The following is a 12689-nucleotide window of genomic DNA, read 5'->3' on the forward strand; positions in this document are numbered from 1 at the left end:
CCTTTATTACCCAACAGCACGAGAATTCAGAAAACTCAGGAAATTAAAGTGAGGTCGACATCACAGAAAGCCCTGCCTGAGGATCTCCACTCTGCTGCTCCAGGCACCAGTCTCTGCAACCAGGTTGCTGATGCAGAGGATAATTTAGCTACACTTAATTAAAAGGGGGACAGGTAGGGGACTTGCAGTGATTTATGCCGTGGGCTCAAGCCTCCCCCCTCCTTCTTTCTGGTACTGGGAAAAAGAGTGGCAGGAATTTGCATTTCATGGGGAAATTTGCTCAGTTTTCCCCCTAGAAACACTGGGAAGGTTGAAATGGGGCCACCTGCGTGAGTTGAACTGATTCAACAAGGAGTAAGGGGATGCTGCATGTTGTGTCTTCACAGCTCTGTGACAAGGAGGGAGAATCTGTTCTTCAAGGCTCCCTTTAGCCAAAATACTGATTAGGCCACTGCAGTTCACAGAAACCCCAGATAAAGCAGGCTGGAGAAGCCCGTTTCCTTACGTGTACCTTAGATTTCATCCCCTTTTGCTCACCAGTGTCAGTGTTTTACCTCCTCTGTCATCATCCGGTCTCCCAGCCTAAACAAGGGCTGAAATGCAAACGCAAGCATCCAGTCGGGGAGGGAACAGATGAAGAGCTCAGACCATCTGCTCAGTGATAGCAGGACCAAGCAGGATGGCAGCCAAGGCCAGTTTGTTCCCTCTGCAGCTTGTCTCCAGCGAGCCCTTCACCTGCCTCTCCAGGCTGGGTTCTCCCTCCATCCTTCCCTTCCAGTCTCACCCTGGCAATGCAGCATCCAGAAGCCACCAGGATGGTCTCTCCTGAGGTTTTTCAGCACAAGAGGCTGCAAGTTTTCCATCTGCATCCGTGTCCATGCCATTGTCTTTTATCCCATTGCCAGATCACTTTAAGGATTAATTCTCTGTCTTCCCTTTTGCTCTTTCTGCTTCCCTGGTTTCTTCCTCCACATCCATCCTACCAGCACGCAGTGGCATTGCCCTTCTGTGTGAGCTTCTATTCACTCTTAAAGCATTACCTTCTATGCATTATCTTGAGGGTAAAAACACTCCTTTGGAGGGTAAGTGCTTAAGAGTTGAACAGACAAACGTGGCCAGGAAATACAGGACCAAGGCATGCATCCTTGAGGGCAGCTACAAGCCACCATGGGCTTGACTGGTGATCAAGGCACGTTACAGGGGGGGAGATTCAGCTTTAAGCCTCCAATATCACTGGAAACGATGCTTTGCATGCCAACAGGGTGGCTCTGCCACAGGTTTGGGTCTATGGCCTGTGGCAGTGAGAGGGCTGAGGGTCTGTGGAGGAGCTTTATGTGATGGGAAGCCCAGCCTCAGGTCACCATCACTGTATCTGAAGGTTTAATGCAGCATCTTCTGTGCCTGGTCCCTGAGCACCAGACACTTTCCCCATTGAGTACCCCCACCAAAGCTTTGACATCAATTTGACTAGGCAGGGTGCTGGGACACCTAGACCAGGTCATGAGTTGCCTAGAAAGGTTGGACCAAGTGATCCTTGAAGTCCCTTCCAACCTGATATTCTATGATCTCTCCAGCTGCAGAAGATGCATTATAGTGATGCCCCATCCCCTTGTAGTCAGTGATTCCCAGTGCCCAGAGGTGCCTTTCCTGACACCTTCCCAAGCACAGCAGTGGCCAGGGTTTGTTAGCAGCCAGGTACCTACTACGTGTGACCCTCTGCCCACAAGCATCCTGCTGCAGTGCCTGTGTGAGCATCCTGCTCCTTCGGTGCAGCACTGGCTGCAGCCACAGCACTGGGAAAGTGCCCAATTGCTGGCACATGGAATCAGAGGTTCCTGGCTGAAACAGGTCACATCTCCTGAAGGAATTGTTCCAGGGTCTCTATGGATTCAGGAAAGCATCACTTTTCTGGCCCACTGTTGGTTTCCCAAGTTCACAGAACCCCAGCCTGGTTTGGGTTGGAAGAGACCTTAAAGCTCACCCAGCTCCAACCCCTGCCACGGGCAGGGACCCCTTCCACTGGAGCAGCTTGCTCCAAGCCCCTGTGTCCAACCTGGCCTTGAGCACTGCCAGGGATGGGGCAGCCACAGCTTCTCTGGGCACCCTGTGCCAGCGCCTCAGCACCCTCACAGGGAAGAGCTTCTGCCTAAGAGCTCAGCTCAGTCTCCCCTCGGGCAGGTTCAAGCCATTCCCCTTGCCCTGTCCCTACAGGCCCTTGTCCCAAGCCCCTCTCAGGTACCAGGGCTGGCACCATCCCAGCTGCTCTGCGGAGGGATGCTGGTGCTGACGCATCCCTCCACACCTCTCCTGGAGCAGGCTGCAGCACCCGGCGAGGAGAAGTTGAGCCCTAAAGATTTAACAAGAGCACTGGGTTCCATAAGGGGAGCTTTACACTCAGTGCTGCTCAGCCAGCCCGCACAGCTCTCCGCTGCCTTCACACGCTTGCCGGGTAACCGGGCCCTGCTCTCCACGGTGAACAAAAGCCATAAATCATCATCCAGGCTGCAGGCACCCGCCCCTCCACAGCCCTGCACTGCAGCCTCATGCTGTTAGCCCTGATGAGCTGCACACACACACAGAGACCACCCCATGGACCTGCCCCAAGTGCTCCTGGGGGTTAATGGGGCAATATTGGACAGTCCCCGCTCCAAACCAGCATCTTGCATCATCACATGCAAGTCAGGACGGAGAGCTCCCTGCAGGCTGTCATAGAATCATAGAATCAGCCAGGTTGGAAAACACCTTTAGGATCATCAATTGCATTCCTCAGCACTGCCAAGGCCACCACTGCCCCATGGCACTGAGGGTGTGTGAACACTTGCAGGGCCGGTGCCTGCAGCCCTGCCCTGGGCAGCCTGTTCCAATGCCTGAGCACCCTCTGGGGCAGGAATTGTTCCTCAGCTCCATCTAACCCTGCCCTGGTGCAGCTTGAGGCCGGTTCCTCTTGTCCCATCCCTTGTTCCTTGGGAGCAGAGCCCAGCCCCTCCTGGCTCCATCCTCCTGTCAGGCAGTTGGAGGCAGCCATCAGGTCCCCCCTGAGCCTTCTCTTCTCCATCTGAACCCCCCAGGTCCCTCAGCCCTTCCCCATCACCCCTGTGCTCCAGGCCCTGCACCAGCTCCATTCCCTTCTCTGGCCCCGCTCCGGCACCTCAATGTCTCTCCTGTAGTGAGGGGCCCAGAGATGAACACAGGATTCGAGGTGCAGCCTCACCAGTGCCCAGTGCAGGGGCACAATCCCTGCCACTGGTGCTGATCCAGGCCAGGATGCTAGTGGCAGGCACTGTGTGATCCAGCACAAACACCACAGACCCCTCGTAGACCCAGAGAGATGCAAGAGCCTCGAGGGGACTGCAGCCTGTCCCCAACTTGGCACCAGCTTTGCTCCCTGCTGTCCTCAGCTAATCTTACCCCTACCAGCAAGCACCCTGTTGCTCCCCAGCATCCCCAAGCCCCCCCAACACGCTGTCTGCTCCTGCAAACGCACCCACCGCGGGGTTCACTTCGAAAGGAACCCCCTTGTCCCAGTGCTGAGCTGCGGGGTGGGAGCATTGATGGAGGTTCCTTCACTCCCATGGGGCCCCAGGGATCCGGAGGAGCCCAAGCCTGATCAGCGGGTGTCAGTTTGTGTCCTTGGGGCTCTGGCGGGGAAGGGATCAGCTGCAGTAATTGAGGCAGGAGGAATGAGAGGTATGAGATGCAGGGAGGGAGGGGGGGGATAAACCCACGGTGATTTCCCAAACGCAGCCTCCTCCCGAGCCCACCCCAAGCCTCCGAGAGCCCAGGAAGAGCCTCCCAAGAACAAGCAGCCCTTTGAGAAACCTAAACCACTTTCTCCGACACCTCTGAACCCCGTCGGGAGCATCCTTCGTCACAGAGCTGCCAGTGCCAAGCGGTTTCCCCTCGGGGGCAAATCTCCCCGGTGCTGTCAGGAGCAGAAGGCACCCGGGTTCACGTTGCTGCTTAAGGTGAATGCGTGGTGTGGTTTAGAGACTCATTGTGAAACTGCAGGCTGCTCCAGAGGCAAAGGAGAAGCGTTTTATTGTGAGCAGAATTAATCATACCTGGGGCAGTACCGATGTCAGCAAAAAAACAATGCAGAGAGGGTTTCTCAGGAAGATTGCTTGACATGAATAGGAAGGGTGGTTTTTTTCAGGTCTTTTTAGATAGGAATGACAGGTTTTCGGTGGCTGCTGTGACCTCTGGTTTTGCCCTGGCTTTCCAGATCTAAGAGGAGGATGTCTGTGCTGAATCTGCCAAGCCATAAGGCGAAGCAAAGTCTTGTTCAAGACATGGAAACTCCCCACGTCAAGGCGTCTGCTGTAGCACTATTTCATGACACGTCCTGTGTAGTTTATGGCAGAGATTAAACAATACAAAGGATAAAACATTTCAAAAATGGTATTTAACTGGGAAAACAAGAACAGACTAGACTCCAACCCTCCACTTGTGCAATGCCGAGCTGTTGAGCTCTCACTCCTGCTCAAGGAAATACCTCTGGCTGCTGTTTGCATATGTGCAACCCAGCATTTCGTCACACCTTTTTGTTTGTTGCGGAGAGAATCCCCTAGGTAACGTGGCCACCTCCTTTTCCTCCCTTTGTGCCTTTTTCTCTGCCTGGGACTCGTTACCCTGGTCCCAGGGGATGTGCTTTCCCATGGCTGTTTCCCATTTGAGACTACCTATGTGTGCACTGAGGAGTGGAGAAAGAGCAGGACCCAGTCTTCTGCTTCAGTGTAGCCTTTCCCTGTGTTTTAAGGAGACATTGGTTTAAAATACACAGAGCACAGGTTTATATCCTAACTTTGGGCTTGCCTCCATCACCCAGGTCCACTATGTAAGGCAGAGAGCACAGTGGCAAGGCTGAGTTGTAGCAGAAGGGATGCAGCATCTTCCTGGCAGCTCTGGGACTGTTGATGCAGTCAGAAAGAGAAAGAAGGAATGCTGGTAAGTGCAAGGATACAGCTTAAAAACCAAGAAAGTCTGAAGTGTGTTGTGTGAAAACAAGCTACATATGTGGAAGGTGAGGATTAAAAGGGAGAGGATGAAGGCAATGCTGAATGAGGCTGTATGTAGAAATAGTAGAAGGATGTTTCCTAATGTGGGATATCATCTATTTGGTGATAGATTCCCAAAGTCTGCCTTCAAAACTCCCCTCACAGCTCCACTTAGGTTCAGGTGGACAGCAACTTGGAGCTGAGAACAAGAGACCCTCATCTTCTCCATGCCTTCCTCACCTGTGTCTCCACACATATCCAGCAGCAGGGTTACTCTGCACATAGGCTTGTCCTCAGCAAATGAAAGGCAATAACAGAGCAAAAAGAGAATGAAGGTGTAGATAAGAGCAATGCCAGGACACGTTAGGGACTCAAGACTCCCTCAGAGATGTGCCTGGACCAGCAGGTGAAGGTGGTGAACATTGCATGGTGATGAAGTTGTATTTCCTCCTCCAGGTTTTCTTACCAAGCATCATTTTTGCCTTTTAGGAAGCTCTGTGTGCTTGGGATGGAGGTACCAAAGTCAGCCCAAACTACAGAGGAGATACGATCATGAGAAGTCTGGCCTTTCCCTATTTATTACCCCTACTTGCCACATCCGGATGACGTGGGGCATGACACAAGTTCATGGTGATGTCGTTTACCTGCACGTGCTCCCATACCAGCACCGATGACATCAGCCCTGGGATTTGCACAGGGGACCCACTACCAGGAAATGACTTCTCTTTAAACACGAGGAAAGATCGGTGCAGCCTTTGTAGCTTCTGGTCCAACAAGCCTGTAATAGTCACAGGAATGAGACTCAGATTTCTAATTATTGGCTGAGTTATTTGTAGCTTCATATATTTTAAGGCCAGAAGGGACCATCATCTAGTCTGGCCTCTTTAAATGGAAAGCTCCATACCCACCAACCAATTCCCCGAGCTTCGTTACAGTAATGAGCTCAGGAGTCTCGTCTCCAGCTCTAACTGCTGGACCCCGCCATGCCAAACACAGCTGCTCAGATCTGCCTCCAGCTCCAAAGGGAAGCCTAAGAGTTCCTCTTGAATAGGTAATAAATCAAATACCAACGTCCATGGCGATGGGGAAGGGTGACGCACGCTTCCTCAGCCTGCCATCTCCCATCCTGGGTGCCTTGCCCAGGAGCAAGCACCAGCAAGAGTGTGCATCCAGCCAGTAGGATGGGATGGAGGGAGTCACTTTGTATGATGGAGTTTCCCCCATGGGTGCGTTATGTTGGGGAAGGGAGAGGGAACCACTGACCCATACCTGGTCTCACATCCTGGCCAGTGCATCCCACCCTGCTCCAGGCATGGAGCTGGGATCACTGCAAGGCGTTGTGGTGCTGGTAACCAGAGACACAGTGGGGCTGTGCCACTGATCTGGCACAGGCTCTTTAGATCAGATGGCATCAGGACCAATGCAGCAACTGCTCTCCTCCATGCCATGTGTCAGGGGCAGATGCTGAGAGCCCACCTCCCAGCACAGGCTGCACTAACACCTACACCCTTCATAGGGCGAGGGAAGGTGGCTTCCGACCGCTGCCACCGAGGCTGGGAGGGACAGCCCAGCTTCATAGGAAACCACTGGTACTGTGCTAGGGCAGGAAGAGCTCCCTGAACTAGGACATGGTCAGGACAAGGGCTGGGACCTGTTGGGATGAGCCTTGCCCTGGGACACCTCCCCAGGCAGCAGGAGCTCAGAGAGCAGGTTGGACATGAGATGGAGAGGGGCCCTGGGACAGGAGAAGTCTTGGGGCAGATACCCAGGAGCAGGGCAGCCCCATACCCACACCGTTAGGGTGCTCCAGGGGCCATGATCCAACTGCAGAAACTGATGTTCACACTAGAGAGGGAAAGCTTGATGCACAGGACACTAACAGTCGTGTTAGACTGTGGTTCACACCTTCTTCCACCCCTCTTACCACTACAGCACTTTGCTTTTTCAGAGGCTCAAGGGAGCACCTCTGGTTCCCATTCAAGCCTCCACTTTGTATGATGAAACAAGTGTCACTGTAATGACTTACAGCCACCAGCAGCAACCACAGCTATGGGCAGATGGATGGGATGGAATGGGATGGGATGGGATGGGATGGGATGGGATGGGATGGGATGGGATGGGGCACACACAGCTTCATGGAAACTGAAGGCCACTCACCTCATAACCAGTTCACGGAGGAAGAAGCAAGAAGGAGGTGCTCCAAGTGCTTGGTCAGGATGCTAACAACAGCCTGTGTCTGCATTAGAACAGCTGGAAAGAGGCAGAGAAGCACAAGCCATCAAAACCAGAGCTCTGGACATGTTCCCTGGAGGCAGCGATAAGCAGAATCAGCAGAAGAGCACTCATCCCATCAATCAGCGAGGCTTCACCAGGCACCATGGGCATTTCCCACACACTCACCCCTGTGAGTCACTGCCCTGGGGTCTACCTGGTGGGATGAGCTGGCTGCTGGTGACCCAAGTTGCTTACTTGCATTGTCAGGGCTACCACCCATCCTTCCCCGCTGCCATGGTGTTTGTGGTGGTAACAGAGGCAGCTCAAGACTTCTCTTTCCTGCAGGCAAGAGGCAGTTTACCGGGTTCTGGGGAGAAGAAGGGCAGGGTTTAAGGTGTGGCAGAAAAAGCATGGGAGCTCTGCTTACCCATGCCTTCAATTGGTCCCGCCAGCACCCTCTGTGCCCTTGGATGTGCCCATCACCTCTCTAGGTGCCAAGCACAGAGACGGGGCGTGCCAGATGCGTTGGCATGAAGGTACAGTGAGAGACCTGCTGCTCATCCCATACCTTCTGCTGCTCAGGATGACTCAGCTCCTACCACAGGAGCCTGAACAGGCAGACTTGTGTGGTGTGCAGAACCCTGCAAAACCCAGGCCAGTCCCTTCAGGGCCCAGTAAGGAGCATCCCTATAGGCAGGGTTTCAGGGTGGAGATGGGAGATCCAGGCAGGCAGGGCTGTCTCCAGCCTCAGAGGCTGACAGACCACATTACAAGGGATGGAAGGTCTGTAGCACCCCTTATCCACTCATCCAAGTATGAATGGGCAGGGGTAGGAGTCTGATAACTGTGCAAAGTGTAAAGTCCTGCTGTTCTCTGCAGCACTGTGTAAAACTCAGGGGAGGAGGGTAATTGGGGGGGCAAGACAGCAGATCTAAGCCTCTGTGTGCTCTCTGTTACCTAAGGAAACCATCCTACCTCCATCATCTGGGGGACCACAAGCCTTGTTGTTACAAGAGGAAGATGCAGTGTAAGATGAGGGATGCAGCAGAGATGCACAGAGGTACACAAAAGGTCCAGCTCATGGAGCCCTGATGAACAAGTGCAGTGTGGCCCTACACTGGTCCTGCCAGGCACTGTCTCACTGGTCTTTATGCTCAGTTGCTGCTTTCTGTAGCAGGGAACATCGAAATGTGGAAACTGAGGCTCAGTGGCATGTAAGGCTGGATTGTGAGGGCATCACTTTGCACCAGCATCCTTGATGAGCCTCGCTGTCCTCCCATGAGTGTTCAGCCAAGGCTCAGCCAGATGAGCTCTCTCTGTTTGAAGGGAAGGCTCATCCAAGACCCTTGCCCATGGCCTTGAGCCCAAGAACATGCAACAAGCTGGGTAAAATGGTGGAGAGAGGAGCACAGGGAGCTTTGCACCCTGGCACACATGAAGCATGGCTGGACCTTCTCCTGCGAGGTACAACAAACCATACCCCATGGTGTCTGCTTCTCCCTATGGCTACACAGAGACCTCAGTCCCAACCAGGGTTTGCTGCCCAGCAGCAGGATGAGCAGGGCAGTGAGCAGAGCCGGTCATGCCTGGTGTGAGAGCCAGGATGGTGGGGAAGGAGCTGCCTCCTCCACCCTGAGCACACACAAAGGGTGAGCAGTCACCTAATTGCCTACCCATGGGAAAGAGGAGACTTGCTCTCTGGAGACGGAGGGGCAGGCAGCCTGAGTGACTTATTGCAGGCTCCTGGGGTGATAAATCGTGGGTAATTGTGGGCAGGTGACAAAGGCACACTGAGGGAAAGGGAGCGGGGACATTCACTGCCCTTGGCAGCTGCTGCCAAGCCCGGCCCCCTCCTGTCACTGCTCCTTTCAACCCCTGTGAATTGTGCAGCGCTTTCCAAACCTGAGGGATCCCCTTCTCAAGGCTCCTCTCCCCCTCCTGCCCCCTTGCTTCCTGCTCCCTCCCTTGCTGCCTGCTCTCCTTTCTCAGTCCAGGGGGGTGACTGCCAGCCATGGGACAGCCCTATGATGCCTTAGCATCCAGAGGATGCTTCACATCCCCCTGAGACACGTGTCCTCTCCAGGTCCTGCTTCCAGCCCTGATGCAGGGGACTCCATGAGCACAAGGACCAGTGCCATGTTCTGGCTCTCTACCTTCAGGATCCCATTGAAGGAAGCACCAGGTAGGGCATCCCTGGGGTAGCTCCGATTCAGGCCCAAGATAAGGGACAAGGCTCCTTTGATGCACACCTTACTCTGGTGTCAGGTTGAGTTGAAAGGCTAAGTTGAAAACAGTCTGTGAGGGGAGAATGTAAGGGTTAAGCAAGCAGTGAAAGAGCCAGGAGGTAGCAGGTACCCACCAGTCCCCATTGCACCCTACAGGAATGATTGGGATGCTTGGCCTTATCCCACATCTCTGGTATCTCTTTCATCCTTGCTTCATGCATGTGAGCTAGAAAACTAGGCACTAACAGGGGAAACACCAGCAGCAGTTTTCCTTTCATTGCCAAGCCTTGGCTTTGTGAAGAGCCCTCTGGGACTAACCAGATCAGAGCCTGGAAGAAAGCATCCCATAGATGGAACAGGGAGTGTGATGATCATTAGGACAACATCAAGCAATGTTCCTGCAAGAGCCCAGTGCTCCTCTGGGGTCTGCAGTCCTGGATACGTTTGTGACTGGCTCTTTGAACAGGTTGCATGGGTCAACCAGGGCAGATACTTCATACCCAACCCACTCCAGGCTGCTTTCGTGGACATGTCTCTATATATCCATGAGGGGTGTCCTCAGTTTCTCTGTGCTGTGTTTGAAGTCAATACTCTGCATTTCTCCACTTCTCACTTCCCCTTGGGCAGCATCACTCACACTTACCTGCATCTTCCTTCACAGCTTGTCACAAGATGATACCCACCCTGGAAAAGCAGTTTGAAACCAAGTCCTAGCAGGCAGCTGAAACTTAGCAGGAGATAAGCTATGCAAAAGAGCTAAATTAACTCTTCCCTTCACTCTACAGGGGCCGCTCTGCCCCACACACCCATCATCCACCCTCAGCCACTGACCATTTGAACTCAGTCAATAGTCTGATAGCAATTAGTTGGAGAGAAGCAGCTGGCAAACATCAACTGCTTGTAAGCATGCACCAACTGGATTTATCACATACTTGGAAATTATGAGTATTTGCCTGTAAATTCACCATTTCCATTTCACTCAGCCACAAATGCCCCAAAGTTAAAAGCCCGTATCTAAGTACATCTCTCAGCTCCTTTTATAGATGGTGGTGACGTCTGTTTAGGGATGAGCTGCATCACCCTATGGAGGGCTATATTCCTTGCTTCTGACTTGCAGAAGTCGGTGGTGCAGGCCTGGAGGCACCAAACTGTGCTGTGAAAAGCAAGCACTCACTGGGTGATGGAGCTTTTCCCCAAGGCTTTTCCAACCAGATTTCAACTTTCAAGAGATGCTTGCAAGAGGCTGGATATAGACACATCTCTGGGAGATCAGACCTGCATCCAGGTTTAACCCAACGCACTGAACCCTGGGGTACAGCACTAGTTACTGGCCTCCAAGCAGGCTTCCTTCCACTCATCACCACCTGTGAGCCTGGCCATTCAGCCCATTTGCAATCCACCTCCCTTTCTGCTCATCCAGCCCATACATCCACAGCTTGCCCTGTGGGAGATAGAGGCAAAGGCCTTACTGAAGTGCAGGAGGACAATGTCCACTGCTCTCCCTTCATCTACTAGGCCAGTCTTTTCATGGTGGAAGTTTATCACGTTGAGCAAGCATGACTTCAGCATGGTGAAGCCATCCACACTACTCCTGATGATTTTCCTAACCACCACATGCCTGATCTTTGGCCAGGTCCATCTTATTGAGCAACTAACCCACTTTACATAGTGCTCTTTCTGTCACCTACATACTTACAGAAGCCCATTTTGTTGTCTTTGACATCCCCAGCCACATTCAGTTCCATCCATCAGCTTTCCTAACTTCAACCCTGCATGCTCAGACAATGTTTCTATATTCCTCATAGTTATTCATCCTTACTTTAACATTCTGTATGCTTCCTTTTTGTGTTTGAGTTTGGTTAGGAGCTCTTTGCTCCTCCATGCAGACCTCCTGGCAATTTTGCCTGACTTAGTATTTGTTGGGATAGAAGTCTCTTGAGCTCACAAAAGAAACTCAAAGAAACTTACCCATCACAAGTATTTATTAGTCCTCATGTCTCTATATATTCAGGACAATTTCCTTCCAAGGCTGGATGTGATTGAATCAAGCAAAGATGAGATTTAAGCCTGCCCAAGCTAACATGATGCAGGTAAGACAACATGTGGCAACAGGAGCTGAGCCATCTTCCAATGCAGCTCAATGCCTTCCAGGAGAAAGCCTCCCCACATGAAGGTGTCTCTGTGCACCACTCAAAAGCTGCATGGGCAACTGCAAAACAAGATGGGAAGACATCTATGTGATCAAAAATGACCAAATCTGAACTCAAGATGAAATGGATGAGCTTACATATGAGCAGCGCCCAAATCTGTGCAGTTGACTTAGGGTACCTCCAATAATCTGGGCATGATTGAGCTCATGATAGATGCATGACCTTGCAGTACATCTGCAAGATTCTCAATGAACCCAAAATGATGAGTCCATTAGGGAGCCCTCTGACTTGGGCATCTCTATGATTATGCAGCAGTGTTGCCTATGGGCATGCTTATCTGCCCAGATATATTGGAGCTCACCAGGAACAATATGAGTGCTATTGCAAGGCAGAAACCCAGTGTATGCTCAGACAGTTTCAAGGTGCTGAAGCTTCATTAAAATACCAGCTCAGATTTAAGCAGGTACCAGTCTTCTGGGAAGCATCTGATCTCCTTGCTATTTGTTTTGGATAATGATGGACTCCCTCACCACTTTCAATAGCCAGGTAAGGACCTGTCCCAACATTAGACTGTGATGAAAGAGGGGAGCAGTACCTGTCTGATAGGGACACTGTGCACATCCTAATGATGGAGACTCATCAGCACCCCTCAGAAGCAATCAGAGGTCCAAACAACACAGAAACCTAATGAAATGTGACCAGGAGATAGCTCTACTCACATTACTCCCATCACCCTCTGCTCAGAGAAATGGATTCATTAAGGCAAAGGCCCATCTGAAGCTGTTTGGCAGCCCAGGCAAGACGGTATTAACTCATTGCCTTACATCACTTGTGTTGAGTTTCAGCCCAAGCAGGTGCCTCCACACTCCCATTCCAGTAAAGCCACAGCTTTGCCACCCACCCCACACAGCTGCAGGCCCCACTTGGGCCAGCAAAGTCCTGTTCTGAAAGGCCACAGTGTCCCTATGGCACTGCCCTGTCCCTAGGGTGGCGTGGGAGGAGGATCTCAGCTTCCTGCAGCAGCTTGCTGGCCCAAGGCACTGCTGCTCCAAGCACACACTGGGCAGATTGGATGTCGGTGGGACATGCCCTCACCCTGGGCAGGC

The 12689-nt window shown here is 52.4% G+C and overlaps 1 long non-coding RNA gene across 1 annotated transcript; it reads right to left on the reverse strand.

Moving 5' to 3' along the window:
• Positions 1–4094: 4094 nt before the first annotated feature.
• On the reverse strand, positions 4095–12334 carry LOC133226265 (uncharacterized). The gene is made up of 3 exons (XR_009729455.1): positions 12179–12334; positions 7152–7244; positions 4095–5772 (listed from the first exon to the last, which is right to left on the reverse strand). It is a non-coding gene; the product is annotated as an uncharacterized LOC133226265 (long non-coding RNA).
• Between the last annotated feature and the right edge of the window lie 355 nt (positions 12335–12689).

Source organism: Neopsephotus bourkii, unplaced genomic scaffold (genome assembly GCF_033783945.1).
Source record: "Neopsephotus bourkii isolate Nb327-2 ecotype Australia unplaced genomic scaffold, CSIRO-AGI_Nbou_v1 NB_1778, whole genome shotgun sequence".
NCBI lineage: Eukaryota > Metazoa > Chordata > Aves > Psittaciformes > Psittacidae > Neopsephotus > Neopsephotus bourkii.